The sequence below is a fragment of the Equus przewalskii genome, chromosome 17 (assembly GCF_037783145.1).
Source record: "Equus przewalskii isolate Varuska chromosome 17, EquPr2, whole genome shotgun sequence".
In the NCBI taxonomy this organism is placed as follows: domain Eukaryota; kingdom Metazoa; phylum Chordata; class Mammalia; order Perissodactyla; family Equidae; genus Equus; species Equus przewalskii.
In genome coordinates this window covers 51908965-51922155 of record NC_091847.1, presented here as the reverse complement: position 1 = coordinate 51922155, position 13191 = coordinate 51908965, and positions in this window count along the sequence as shown.

Here is a 13191-nt window from a genome sequence, read left to right as displayed (position 1 = left end):
TGCTGAACTAAGTGAGCATGACGCCACGCACTCAAGGTTAGACCCCCAGGTACTAGGTTATGACTCACAGCCCTGAAAGTTTCATTAAACCCTCTCCTCTCTTTTTTCTTTTCCTTTCCTTTTTTTTTTTTTTAAGAGGGGCTGTTCAGCCTTCTTTCTTTTTTCTTTTTTTTCTTTTTTTGGTGAGGAGAGATTGATCCTGAGCCAACATCTGTTGCCAATCTTCCTCTTCTTTTTTTTCTCCCCAAAGCCCCAGTACATAGTTGTATATCCTAGCTGTAGGTCCTTCTAGTCCTTCTGTGTAGGATGCCGCCATAGCATGGCTTGGGGAGCAGTGCATAGGTCCATGCCCAGGATCTGAACCCAAGAATCCAGGCCACCAAAATGGAGCAAGTGAACTTAACCACTCAGCCACCGGCCGCCCCCCCCACCTCTCCTTTTTCTAAATGGTTGATGGCCCCCAATACCTTGTTAATCTTGATAAAGAATTATCCACCACACCCCTAAAATCATTCTCAGCTGGCAAAGAAAACCATTTGAAAACCCAGAGATCCACCCAGAATTTTTGTGCACAAAACCACCCATGGCTGTTTTGAAATTAGGAACAGCATTTAATTCCATGAGGAAGTCAAAAGAAGCTCTATTTGTGAAGATGGGCGTTGAAAATTGCCTTTGCCGGGACAGCTGTACTTTTTGCTACTAGCAGTCCACTCCCGTTTCAGGGCCTTTGCACTGAGGCCCCCTCCGCAGATATCCCCGCCCATCTACAGGCAGCTGCACTGCTGCTTGCCATGCCAACCTCAGCGAGACCTTCCGTGATGAGCCCAGGTAAAGCTCTCCTTCTCCACCCACCACCCCGTCCCCTGAGTTATTTGCTTCATAACATCCAAGTGTTGTAACTAAATTCTGACACAAAAGCAGCCACTCTCTTGGTCTTCTTATCCAGAGCACGCAGAAAAATCCAAACACAACGTAATTTGATGAGAGGATGAATAAATGAATACGTAATCGTCAAACTTAACTTCTTTAAAGTATTATAAATGCTTTTCATTTAATCCTTAAAATAACCTAATAAGTAGGTACTATTATTGTTCTAGTTTTACAGATGAGGAAACTGAGCCCCAAAGAAGTTGAGTAAAGTTGTAAAGTTTGAACCCAGACAGCACGCTTAATCTAGAAGGTGGTCTCCTCAAAAAATAATAACCCTCTTTCCCGGCCAGGTCTGAACAATTTGAGAAATAAAACAAAAAAAACGAAAATGGAGATCAAAATACTATCTTTTTTACTGATAAAGGCCAGGTTGGAGGACATGACATGAGACCTTTTAGGAAAACAGACGTGTTAAAACTGAACCTCTGATTTGGCAGTCCAGCTCTCTCAGCCCCGGGCAGCACTATGAAGGGGTCCCGCCCAGGTGGACTTACCGTGAGGAGGGAGCGTACTCAAGTCCTCAGAGAACAGGACAGCCCCAAACCAAGCAGGCCCAGTTATTCTTCCCAAATTTACCAATCAAATAAGTCATCCCACCTCCCCAGGGACAGAGTAGATAACGGGATACAGAAAGGTCAGGTATTTCATCCACTGAGTACCCTTCAGAGGAAGAGAATGTCAGGAATGGGGAAAGCATGCCATTCTAACAGCCTCATGAGTACCAGGGAATGCATGCATGCACACACGCATGGGCTTTAAAGCTGTAAAGGAACTCTGGGGAAAAAAGATAAGATAAACTAAAATAAAAATTGAGAAAACACGAGTGTAAGGCCGTGTGGGATCCCAGCTCCCGTTGGGCGCCCCCCACTGGCAGCTTGTGGAGCAGAGAGAGTGGTCCCCGCCCAGCCCTGCCCAGATTCCTGACCTGCAGAAGCAGGAACAGGGAAACGGATGCTGCTTTGAGCCTCGAATATTGTCACACAGCAATAGGTAACTGATGCCAGAGCAAATGGATGCAGCATTTCACAGTTTATTTTTTTATGAAACTTTTCTCCATGAAACTACCTAATAGCCTCTGGGAAATACTGGTCTAAGTAGTTAATGTGGTGGACACGTTTAAGTCACAGTGAGGTAACTCTGGAAAAAGTGATTGCTATGGTTTCAGAAATCTCATCCTTAAATGACCTAAGTCAGTTTTTCATTATCTGTTGTTAGTTTCAAACAATTTCTAAAAGTTATTCGTTTGTTCAACAGGTACTTGTTGAGTGCTACAGTAGATTGTATTTAGCAATTGTGTTTAACAATAGCTCCTATCCCACTCGGTCTTTGTGCGATGTGAGTGTGACACTCCTCCCATCAAGTCTGTGTCCCTTCTCGGAGAAGCTGAGTCAGTCTTTGTGACTTCCAGACAACAGAGTACTGAGAACTGATGCTTTGTGACTTCTGATCATTAAAATGCTGAGCACTTCTGCCTTGCTGTCTTCAGGGACATGTTCTTGGAGCCCGTCTGCCATGTTTTAAGGAAACTCAAACTAGCGCGCTAGAGAGACCATGTGGAAGGACCATGCGCAAGTATCCTGGCTGACAGCCCAACTGAGGTTCTGGTCAACGGCCAGCACCAATCAACAAACATGTGAGTGGACACCAGGAGTGGACACCTACTGGTGATTCTAGTGACTAATCAATATGTAGATGTTCTGGCTGACAGTCCAGCTAAAGCCCCATCCAATAGCCAACATCACCCACTAGCCATGTGAGTGAAGGCACCTTCAGATCATTGCAGCCCCTAGCCATTGAGTCACCCCCAGCTTCTTCTCAGAGATCATGGAGGCCTCAGATATCTGAAGGCCACACGCCATTCCCTCCATGTCAAATTTCTGGTCCAGAGAATGCATGAGCATAATAAAATGATTTTTATATTATTAAATTTTGAAAGAGTCTGTTATGCAATAATAGAACTTTAACTGGTAGGCACTTGCCCACTGTGTGCATGGTACTGGGATCGGTGGGTAGAGAGGAGAAGGATCTATCAGACTTCAAGAAACTAATTATTTTAACTCTATCCTCTCACCTAACTAACTTCTGTTCATCCTTCTCATGTCAGCTTAAATATTCCCTCCTCCAGAAAGTTCACCCTACTAGCCATCCACTTCCAGACTGTGTTAAGTAGTCCTTCTGTGGCCAATGGCCCCTGGGCTTACCCCAACATGGCTTTTACAGGTTTCTCCCTCAACTGATTCTACTTGTCGATTCTCCTCTGGTCCACAAGTAGACAGCAAGCTCCTGGAGAGCAGACCCTGCATCTGTTTCCTATTAGGCTTCCTGACCCCCAGCTCAACTAAGATGCATTTGTCGAAATTACTCCATAGTTGTTAAAAAATGGAGGCACTATTCAATAGCCAAATGAATTAATCTGCTTTGTTTCTCCTCAAATGTCTTACCAGATGTGATATGGAGATGAATATTATTTTCTTTCCCAAAGAAAGAGTATATCTTTTAAAGGATATAGCCTAAACTTTGCAGCCAGCCTTACCTCTCACCTCCACCCTCACGCAGCCTGTGCTCAGCCATGTCAGACTCTGCACCCTTCTTCCACTATCTCATCCCTTGGCATGGTGCCTTCTCTTCCACTGCCAGGAATTCTTCTCTTCTTCCCCTCTATCTGAAAAACTTATATGATCTTTTTTCAAGATGTAAATCACGTTACCTCCTTTGGTAATGTCTACCAATGTTAAGGACAGGATTTTTTTCGTTCTCTTTTCCCACTCCATAGCATTTTATATTTACCTCTGTTACTGTAATATGTTCACTGTAATTACTTGTGTAAACTTGATTATCATATTCGGGTTCCACTCTGCCCTTTCTGTTCTCCGACAAGCTCCCCCTGAAACCCCTGGGGGACAAAGAACTCCAGATACCCTCTGTTTCACTGGCTGCGCTGTTGTGCTCCTATGGGCCAAGACATCGTAGAGAACTACTTTTGATACTGATCCTTTGTTCAGCTCCTTGGGCACATGTCTGTGGGAGTGGGCAAAAATGAAAAGTTGAGTGACATGCACAAATTCTTCCCATTTTCTTCCACAATGTGCTTTTTTTTTATGATTGGCACCTGAGCGAACAACTGTTGCCAATCTTCTGGGGTTTTTTTCTGCTTTTTTCTCCCCAAATCCCCCAGTACATAGCTGTATATTCTAGTTGTGGGTCCCTCTAGTTATGGCATGTGGGATGCCGCCTCAGCATGGCCTGATGAGCAGTGCCATGTCCGCACCCAGGATCCGAACCAGCAAAACACTGGGCCACCAAGGCGGAGTGCGCGAACTCAACCACCTGGCCACGGGGTCGGCCCCAGTGTGCCAGGAGATTCTTCTATCCCCTTGTAGGTGATTACCCTATGCCAAAGCAATTCCCACCCACCAGCCTCCCATCAGTTCCTCACTGTTGGATCTACACAGCTTACATCAGTAGCTGAAGTCCTCGGCATGCTTGCTGCTGCTTTTGTCTCCCTACAACCAGTCCTCGAGGGCCAGAACCTTGTCTCCGATGTCCGCAGATCTGTCTGAGCACTGCCATTGCACCCGGCACCCATCCGGAGCTCAGAGATCAAATAAATGACTGATGACTTACAGTATCTTTCAAAGGGCTTCTAGCTATTATTATTATACAACCAAATTATTTTTAACTCCTGACTTTAAGTAAGTATAAGGACTAGAGAGGTTGGTACGTGATCTTGGAATTGCTTAAACATATCACACGGCATATATATTTTCTCTAACAGGAGTGGATTTAGCTTATAAACATACGCTTTTTATCCCATTGTTGTGATATATGCATAATTGTTCTCCTCCAAGAATACTTAATCACCGTGGGTGAGGCTTTAAATAATATTACTTCTTATATTGGAAATCCAACATCCATCAAAATAACGTGGCACTGCCTTATGCCGTCCTGTTCTACTGCTACAGAAATGATATCAGGTATCAACAGAAAGGGTATAGTTGACTTTTCACAGAACTCCCTCCAAAGCGGGAGACTGGCCTTACCTCAGGATGTATTATGTTTGGTAGTAAACTGACAACATTTCATCAGTAGCACGTAAACTAGGAATCAAAGTTCAAAGACTAGACACAACACTACAGCTTGAGAATTACGCAGTGTTTGAATTCCTTTGTCTCATCAGAGTTTGACTGAAGAATCTTTTTATTCGCCTTAGTTAAGTTCACTGAAATACAATGTCAACCCTTTTTTCTAGGACATTATACAATATGGACAGTATCCTAAACATACCACTTAAAATAAGACCCTAAGGTTTTCTACACTCACTTGGATGTGATGTAGGCAATATAGAAAAATTTGCTCTTGGGTGTGGTACAGTTTATATGATTAAACGCTTTATTCATACTCATATGTCAATCTATTAGTGTGCTGTTAATTCAAATGTTACTATGATGTATTTTATCCCCATCAGCACATTCATCACAGGTGGATGTGAAACTTAGACAAAGGTGTATGTTCTCATTAATGATGAGCAGCCTATTCATCTTACTAGAATGTAATTAATGTTAGTTACAATCCTTAATTTTTCACTGTTTGTCACGATGCATATTTAGCATTTCTCTTGTCCTTTATCAGCCAGCTCCCTCTTATCACACAGCCAATTCAAAAAGACGTATATTTAACCAAATCTGGGGCTTCATTTTTCAAGTATTTTATACTCAATGCTTCCGGCAATTTCCATCCTGCGAGACTTCATGTTGGATGTAGTAACCATAAAAACAATATTTGGGAGATTGTTTGGCCCATCTTATTTTTTAATGTATAAGATTAATGTAATTCATTTGCTAAATTAAATTTAAAAACTTAAAAAGAGATATTCTTATATTCTGTACTACAGCACCAACTGAATAGAATTGTTTGTTAGGTTTCAGGAAAAAAAGAGCATTTAAAAAAGTACATGAATTGTGTATTACATAAATGCATAAATACATACAAACACTTTGTATTCTCCCTACTAGACCCTATAAAATGTGCTGTATATATAATAATTCATGTAATCCTCATGACAATCCTATTGCTATGTGACTGAGGTAGGTACTATTATCATTCCTATTTTGCATCTGAGAAAATGGAAAGACAGAGAGGTTAAGTAACTAGTTCAAAACCACACAGCTAATGAACAATGGAGCAGGGATCCAAGCCCAGACTGCCTGACTCCAGACCGTGCGCTGACTCCTCCTGCACCGCCTCTCCTCTCCTCTTCCTAATTCCTAAGCAGCTTCATCATTTAATGAGAGGCCCTTACATGTGCATGAGGTCTAAGGTAAGATTCTGAGTTTTGTTATATTTAAAAATCATTTTGTTTTAATATTGCTCTAATGACATAAATGTCTTGAGCAAAATATCTATACACTATTTGTAAAACAATAAATTTTAAGCTCTTTGAGGTCAGGGAAGGCATTTTAAATGACTTAATCCTCCCCATATCTGGACAAAGACCTGTATAGAACGTGTTCAATAAATATTTTAACAAATAAATGAATTTTTTAAATTTGGGATTCAAAGAACAACGAAAGCTAAATTCAGGCCTTACACAGATCGCAGTTTTAAGGCCATCCTAACCAAGAGTTTCAAAGGTGTTTAGCTGAGATTCAAGCATTGAGCTGTGTCTCCTCCATTCCAAGTATCGAAGCTTAAAATTCAGTCAAGCATTTGTATGTTTCTCAGAACATAGTGGTTTGGGATTGAAATAGGTACGTTATTTCTTAATCTAGAGCTCAGGTTTTCAAAAACTGTAACTCTCTTTACTTTTCTATAACTGAACTAAATTCTATCTCAATAGAAATTCAAACCTTCGTTCTGCCCTCTCACAGAAAATGTTTTCCAATTCACTGTCAAATCAGGGTTTGCCTAATTGATTCAGGGTGAATTTGGTCAGTTAAGGATCTCCCTTTCTTCCAGGGGAGGCACGTCATCTGTGTTCCCAGGAGTACGTAGCATCATGGCATCTAGGAGAGGTGTCTGGTCCTCAGCCTCATCTGTCCACCTTGGCATCTTCAGAAATGTATATACCTTGCCTGGTTTCCAGCTATCGTCTTCTCTGCATGCTGGTAACTACTGGGGTGGACATATTCCCACCTGGCCTCCAGCCATCCAGCCCTTTCTGTATTTGTGGCTGCCACACCTCACACCAGCCACAGGGCACCTCCAGGTCAGCCAGCTCTTGGCATCATGCCCATGCTGTGGTCGGCCATGCTGAAAAGCTCTTCGTTGCTCCCATATCCTCTCAGGGCCTGCAATGGTTTGAGAGGCTACCTCAGGCCTGGCTGCCCACACATTGCAGAGTGGTAAAGGTGTAACCACAGTCCACGGGGGTTCCATGGGCAGCTCTGTGCTGCCCTGCCCCCAGGGCCCAGAGGGCAGGGAGAGACAAAACTCTTCTACTCTCAGATGCCTAACTCATCTGAGGGTCTGTCACATGTGTGCATGTGCGCATACACACTCGTGCACACACATGCACATGCACACACACTATCAGCAAAAGGAGCAATGGAGAAACCCATTTGGGAGGAATAGGTGCTAACTTCTAACTATTTGGTCTTCTCTTAAACTCTTTTTTACTCTCATTCCACAGATTGGGAAATCTTTCTTTTGGGGACATGGTGATGGTGACAGGGGCTGGTTCCCTGAACCGTGTATTCTTCCAAATATTTCCTGCTTCATACCTGGACCATGGCTTAGGTCTCCATGGCTAAGATTTTGATCCACCCTACCTCGCACCTTGGGTCAAAGACAGCCTCCTACCTGATGGCCTAAATGGGTGTGAGGAGCCACAGGAAGGGGAAAATGCTATTCCATGTTATCCGTGTCACAGCACAATATAGAGACAAAGTAATCTGCATCGTTAATTGAATAGGTCACCTATCTTTTAAACACCCATCTAACAGACAGCCCTAAAGTTGATTCTTAGTCCTTTCTAGTGTTTATCAAGTACTATATTAGCATTCTTCCATTTCTTTAAAACAACTCTCTACCTTCTATTCTTTTCTCCAATTATTTTCCAAACAACCTTCCGGTACTGAGTTTTCTTGGAACATACAGAAGTAGTGCACACTGAATTAAAAGCCTGGTTCTCCCTTACATGGAGCATGCTTGGCCAGATTGGCTAAAAGGCCTTTTAAAAAATACCTAAGGACGGGGCTGGCCCTGTGGCCGAGTGGTAAAGTTCACGCACTCCGCTGCAGGTGGCCCAGTGTATCGTTGGTTTGAATCCTGGGCGCGGACATGGCGCTGCTCATCAAACCACGCTGAGGCAGCATCCCACATGCCACAACTAGAAGGACCCACAACGAAGATATACAACTATGTGCCAGGGGGCTTTGGGGAGAAAAAGGAAAAAAGTAAAATCTTTAATGAAAAAAAAAATACCTAAGGAAACTTAAGTGACCTTATTTTCCCCTAGTTTTAAGGCAGACTAGATGTAGCCGCAGTCATACTGGAAGCATTTTACATGAAGGGAGATATTTTAGTAAATATCTTTACGATATAAAACATTTCCAACTCATGTTTAGTTTGTTGTCTGTGTCTCCACAGATATGGCACCCCCGAATCCAGTGAATTCAGGAGCACTCTCACACATGAATGAGAATCAAGCACGTCTCATCTGCCCACAAAGCCATAAGACCCCCACACATAAATATTGCAGGCGACCATGAGCTTGTGAGATGAATCAAAGGCCACCAGGGAAGGTTGCCAGCTGTCAGTTTTACAGTGTCTGCTTTGTTATATGTAGAATTTGCTTTTCCTTCTCCAATTACATTCAAGGGAAACTTCTTGCTCACTGCAAAATTATTCACAGCAAATCAATGAAGGCAACAGGAGTCTTGGTGTTTGCATTTTGGAGACATCATCCTGTTTACACCCTCAGAGATTGGAAAGTAGAAAATAGTTCATCTCTACTTTAAGTAGGAGAGACACCTATTGGTTGAATCACCTTTCCGACCTCAGGTCAGGAGACTGGCAAGGTGAAAACGTACATCTCCCTGCTACCAGCACCTGCCTTCAAAGTTGTGCCCCCGCTGACACACAGTGCAAAGTGGTGAGCCAGCCCGTCGGCCAACCTGCGAACCAGCCCCGAGGTGCGATGCCACCTATTCTTGCTTAATCCAGCCCCGCCTGGAGCTTAACTAGACCCATGGCGGCAGCGTGGGATCTTGCCTGCAGCAGACCACAGCCTCCGGACGCGGCTCCCTGAAGGAAGCGGGAGTCCTTGCTCTGGTTTCCTGCCATCCCCAGTGTGAGCCATCTACAGCGGTGGTGGTCTGCCCGTGCTGCTGCCAGGCAGACACAGGTGAATCAATCCCTCTGCACGGAGCTTCAAACCAGCGTGTCTGTTACACACCAAACCCCTTCTTTCCCTGTCCCAGAAGAGGCTTCCCTGTCGGAACGAGGCTCTAAGCTTTGTACCATCAAAAGCCTTTGATTAAATCGGACCCAGTCCTTCTACTTGCGATGGCATTGTGTGACCCGGGAAAGCAGCGGGGCTACAGAACAGCCCAATCTGTCACTAGGTGGGCTGACAAAGCAGGACTAAACACACCGTTGATTTCAAGCTATGTTACATCTCCAAGTTGCAAAGCTAGCAATAAAGCACGCCAGAAAAGCATGCCTGCAGGTGAATATTTCTCACAGACAGAGGCCACTCTGCCTCTGAGAGGGCTGTTGTCCTTCCCACTGGGAGTTTTTAAGCCACTTAGGGACAGCGACCATTTGAACAGAAAATTGTTCCTGTTTCTAAATGATTTTTTTTTTTTTAAGAGAGAAAGAAAGAAAAGATAAGAAAAAGGTCCCAGGAAAGATGCTGCTTTTCTGACATCTAACCCATAACACACACACATGGTCACATTAAAAGAGACCAATGTCTAAGAATTAACTTAAATAGATAGCTGCTTACTGTGCTCTTGGCTCCATCTTCTTGCTTTGTTTTTATCTAACAGTGGCGTGCCTTTGCTCCTCACCCTCTTAGCCCTCAAGAGAGAACTCAGGAGAGCTTCAGCTTACACCTTTTCTCACTGGAGCCCCACCTGATGGCCTCCTCAGAGCCTTAACGAGACCTGGGGGCGCCCCGGGTAATCATTTGGGACCACTTTGAGTCAATGTCCTTTAACGAATCTTCAGCATTCACTTAGCGAAAGATGAGAGCTGCACAAGTGAAGGGCAGAAGAGGACACACCTGACAGCCCCTGAATGAACCCACAGCCCCGAGTTCAGCTGGTCCTCCCCTCCGCAGGTGGCACTTGGGTTACTACCTTTTGTTTACTCAAGCATGCTCCTTTCACAGGAGGTCTCTCCAAACCTTTCCCCCACCTAAGGGGAATAGCAACAGATTCCTTCCAACTATGTGCTTGATGCTCCCTGAAATGTATCCTAAATACAATGCTCTCCATCCCCTTAATTTTCATGATGGTTTAAAAGCCCTTATGATCTGGTGCTGCCAGCACCCTCTGTCTGGCTCAAGCCTGACGCCAACTCTATTGCTCGATTTTGCTCCTCTCTGAGCAGAGCTGAGATCTGACTGGTGGGGTGGATTCAGCGGTGAAAGACTGAGGACTCAGAGCAGCAGCTATAGAGGAGCAGGTGAGGAGAGCAAAGTAGGACCCGAAGGAAGAGGATTAACTGGGTGAGAAGCCACCATCCGCACCTGCCCCTCTCTGAAGGGTGGGCTCAGCGTTGCAGTCACTGGAGGGTCCTAAGGTGACCTTGCACTCTGAGGCTCCGTCAACAGCCTCTGCCACACAGAGGGCCCCACTACCAATCCCCCAAGATCGGGGCCCATCCACGCACATCACTCTATGAGTCTGCTCTGGACATCAAATGAAAGGACTTATGTTCGCTTGAGTTCAAATGTCATCATTTCTTCAACCCGTTGGTGCTAGAGTTCCATTTAAAAGAAAGAAAAAGTTGACATTGAATATTGGTATGTGTTACCGAGAGTCGTAAAATCAAGAAGAATAACAGGGCATCGTTATTGACACGGGGTGTGTCTGAGGCTCATCACAGGGGAAATGAGTTTCTAACGCGTCCCCATGCAGGCGGCTGTTCAGCGTCCCCAGCCACTGGTTAATTCATTAATATTATTCAGTGAAAAACATTTCTTCCATTTCATTTGCTAATAAATCTACTTTCATTCTCATGGAAATCAGTCCCTTTCAAGTTCATGTACAAGGAATATTTCATAACTTTCTAGTATTGGAAGTATTTTGATTTAAGTACTTGCAACAACTAAATTGAGCACTTCTACTTTTCATCTTTAAAGATATTTTCCTTATGGTTCTTGAATGCTTTGTGGTTATAAGAGATTGTGAAACTATGAAACATGACGCAGAGAATTAAATAAAATGAAAATTGAATGCAATAACATTGCAATACTCCACTGGCCTTATTTATTGTAAATCAATTAAATAGTTAGGAATTTATATTTGTTTCATAATTTATAAGGGTATCACCTGCTTCATAAGAAGATAAATAAATGTCTGAAATGATAACATCAGTAGGGGAAAGTTTGTTGCAAAATTTTCAATTATATGCAACTACTATTGAGGTTTTTTTACTAAAAATAAATAAATAAAGGTCAAAAAAAGTAGGCCGTACAGTGTGAGACGCTTCTAAGAGAAGTATTTGATGGAGTGTTTTTGTGGCATCCTACTGCTCCCGTAACACTGTATTTGGGAATCATGGACACCACGAAATTGTGTCATTTCTACTTTGTACTTTTCATTCATTTTCAAACACAGCAGAAAAGGCAACATTTGTGTATGCCTGAGACCCGAGGCTGTTAGGTCTTTGTTTTGTTTTTTAAAAAGGAAGAAGCGGTGTTTTCCCCCATCTGTTTCTAATATAATTTGATGTATAGTAGTAAAACATTTCATTGTTACATTTGTGCTCATTTTGTGTCTACTCAAAGTGCCTCAGAAGGGAAAAAGGAGTACCCTGCCAACAGCAAGGGGATCTGCACATGGGCAGCCTGCGGTGGTTAACAAGGGACATGCGGGAAGCTGAACCCCTGCTTAGAACCAAGCCTTGGTGGAGCCTAAACAGGGATCACTTCCAGAATGCCTCGGCACTAGTCAACCTGGCTTCTAGAAATACTTGTACATAATAATGAGAAAATGTTAATAATGATTATTTTCAGTAGCATAGTACAACCAAGCCCTCAAAAAGAGGAAGTTTTCATTGGTAAGGCATTTCATTTAAACATTGAAATCTGGCGTAATGCGAAGTATGAAATAAGTTTTGAAAGGAAGCTGATGATTAAGAAGAAATGCAGTGGGCATTTAATGAGTGGAGGAATCGCAAGATAATTAACTGGCATGCATAAAGATTCATGCTTTATACCAAAATTTTAATTTTGCACATAAATGTGCCTGATGTAGGCAGCATTTAATCACCTAGCTGACAGGAGTAACTACTTTCATTTAACCTTGACTGAAGATCATGAATTCTAACAGGTTTAATTGGATACATCATTTAACAGAATGAACAGAGCAAATTTTTCTCAATTCATAGGTTCTGATTGACACGCACCAGCAATAAGGCGTAGCACAATTACAGCTGCTCTGCATTCCTGCCCTGGGCAGCAATTGCCATAGTGATGTGACACCATTGGATCACCGGGGCTCGGGAACTGGGCTGAATCTCCCCTTGTTTTGAAAAGGGCAAGGCTTAGAAAAGAAAGAAAGAAAGAAGGAAGGAAAAAAAGAGAGAGAGCCTGGAAAAGAAAGGGGTTTGGACACAAATTTTTTTCCATATTAGTCACATTGATATGCACATCCTGTAAGAGAAGGGGTATGTCTTGTTATCAGCCACATGGAAAACGGGGGAATAATGACATTATCTTTTATTTGTTTAGCACTTCTTTTCAGCGTGTCAGGAAAGACCATAGTCAAACAAAATAGACTCAGAAAAGAGGACCTAAAAGAAATTTGCCAGCTTGAAGTCTCCAGTCCTTCTAAAGGAAATTGCAGTGTAATACGAGGTCTTGGTGCCACTCTCTGCAGCACACCTCCAGAGTCCAGCATGCACTGGGACACAGACCCGGGGTTTGAGTGAGACTAGAAGAACATAGGATTTGAAATGGTGCTTTTTCTTTCTCCTCCTTGCTTCACTTACAAAAACCCAAATGAATCCAGAAAAAAAAGGAGTTTCCAAAATAAAATTGTAAACCTTTTCCTCCTCACAAAATGAACAGTATCACACCTTAAGAAACTG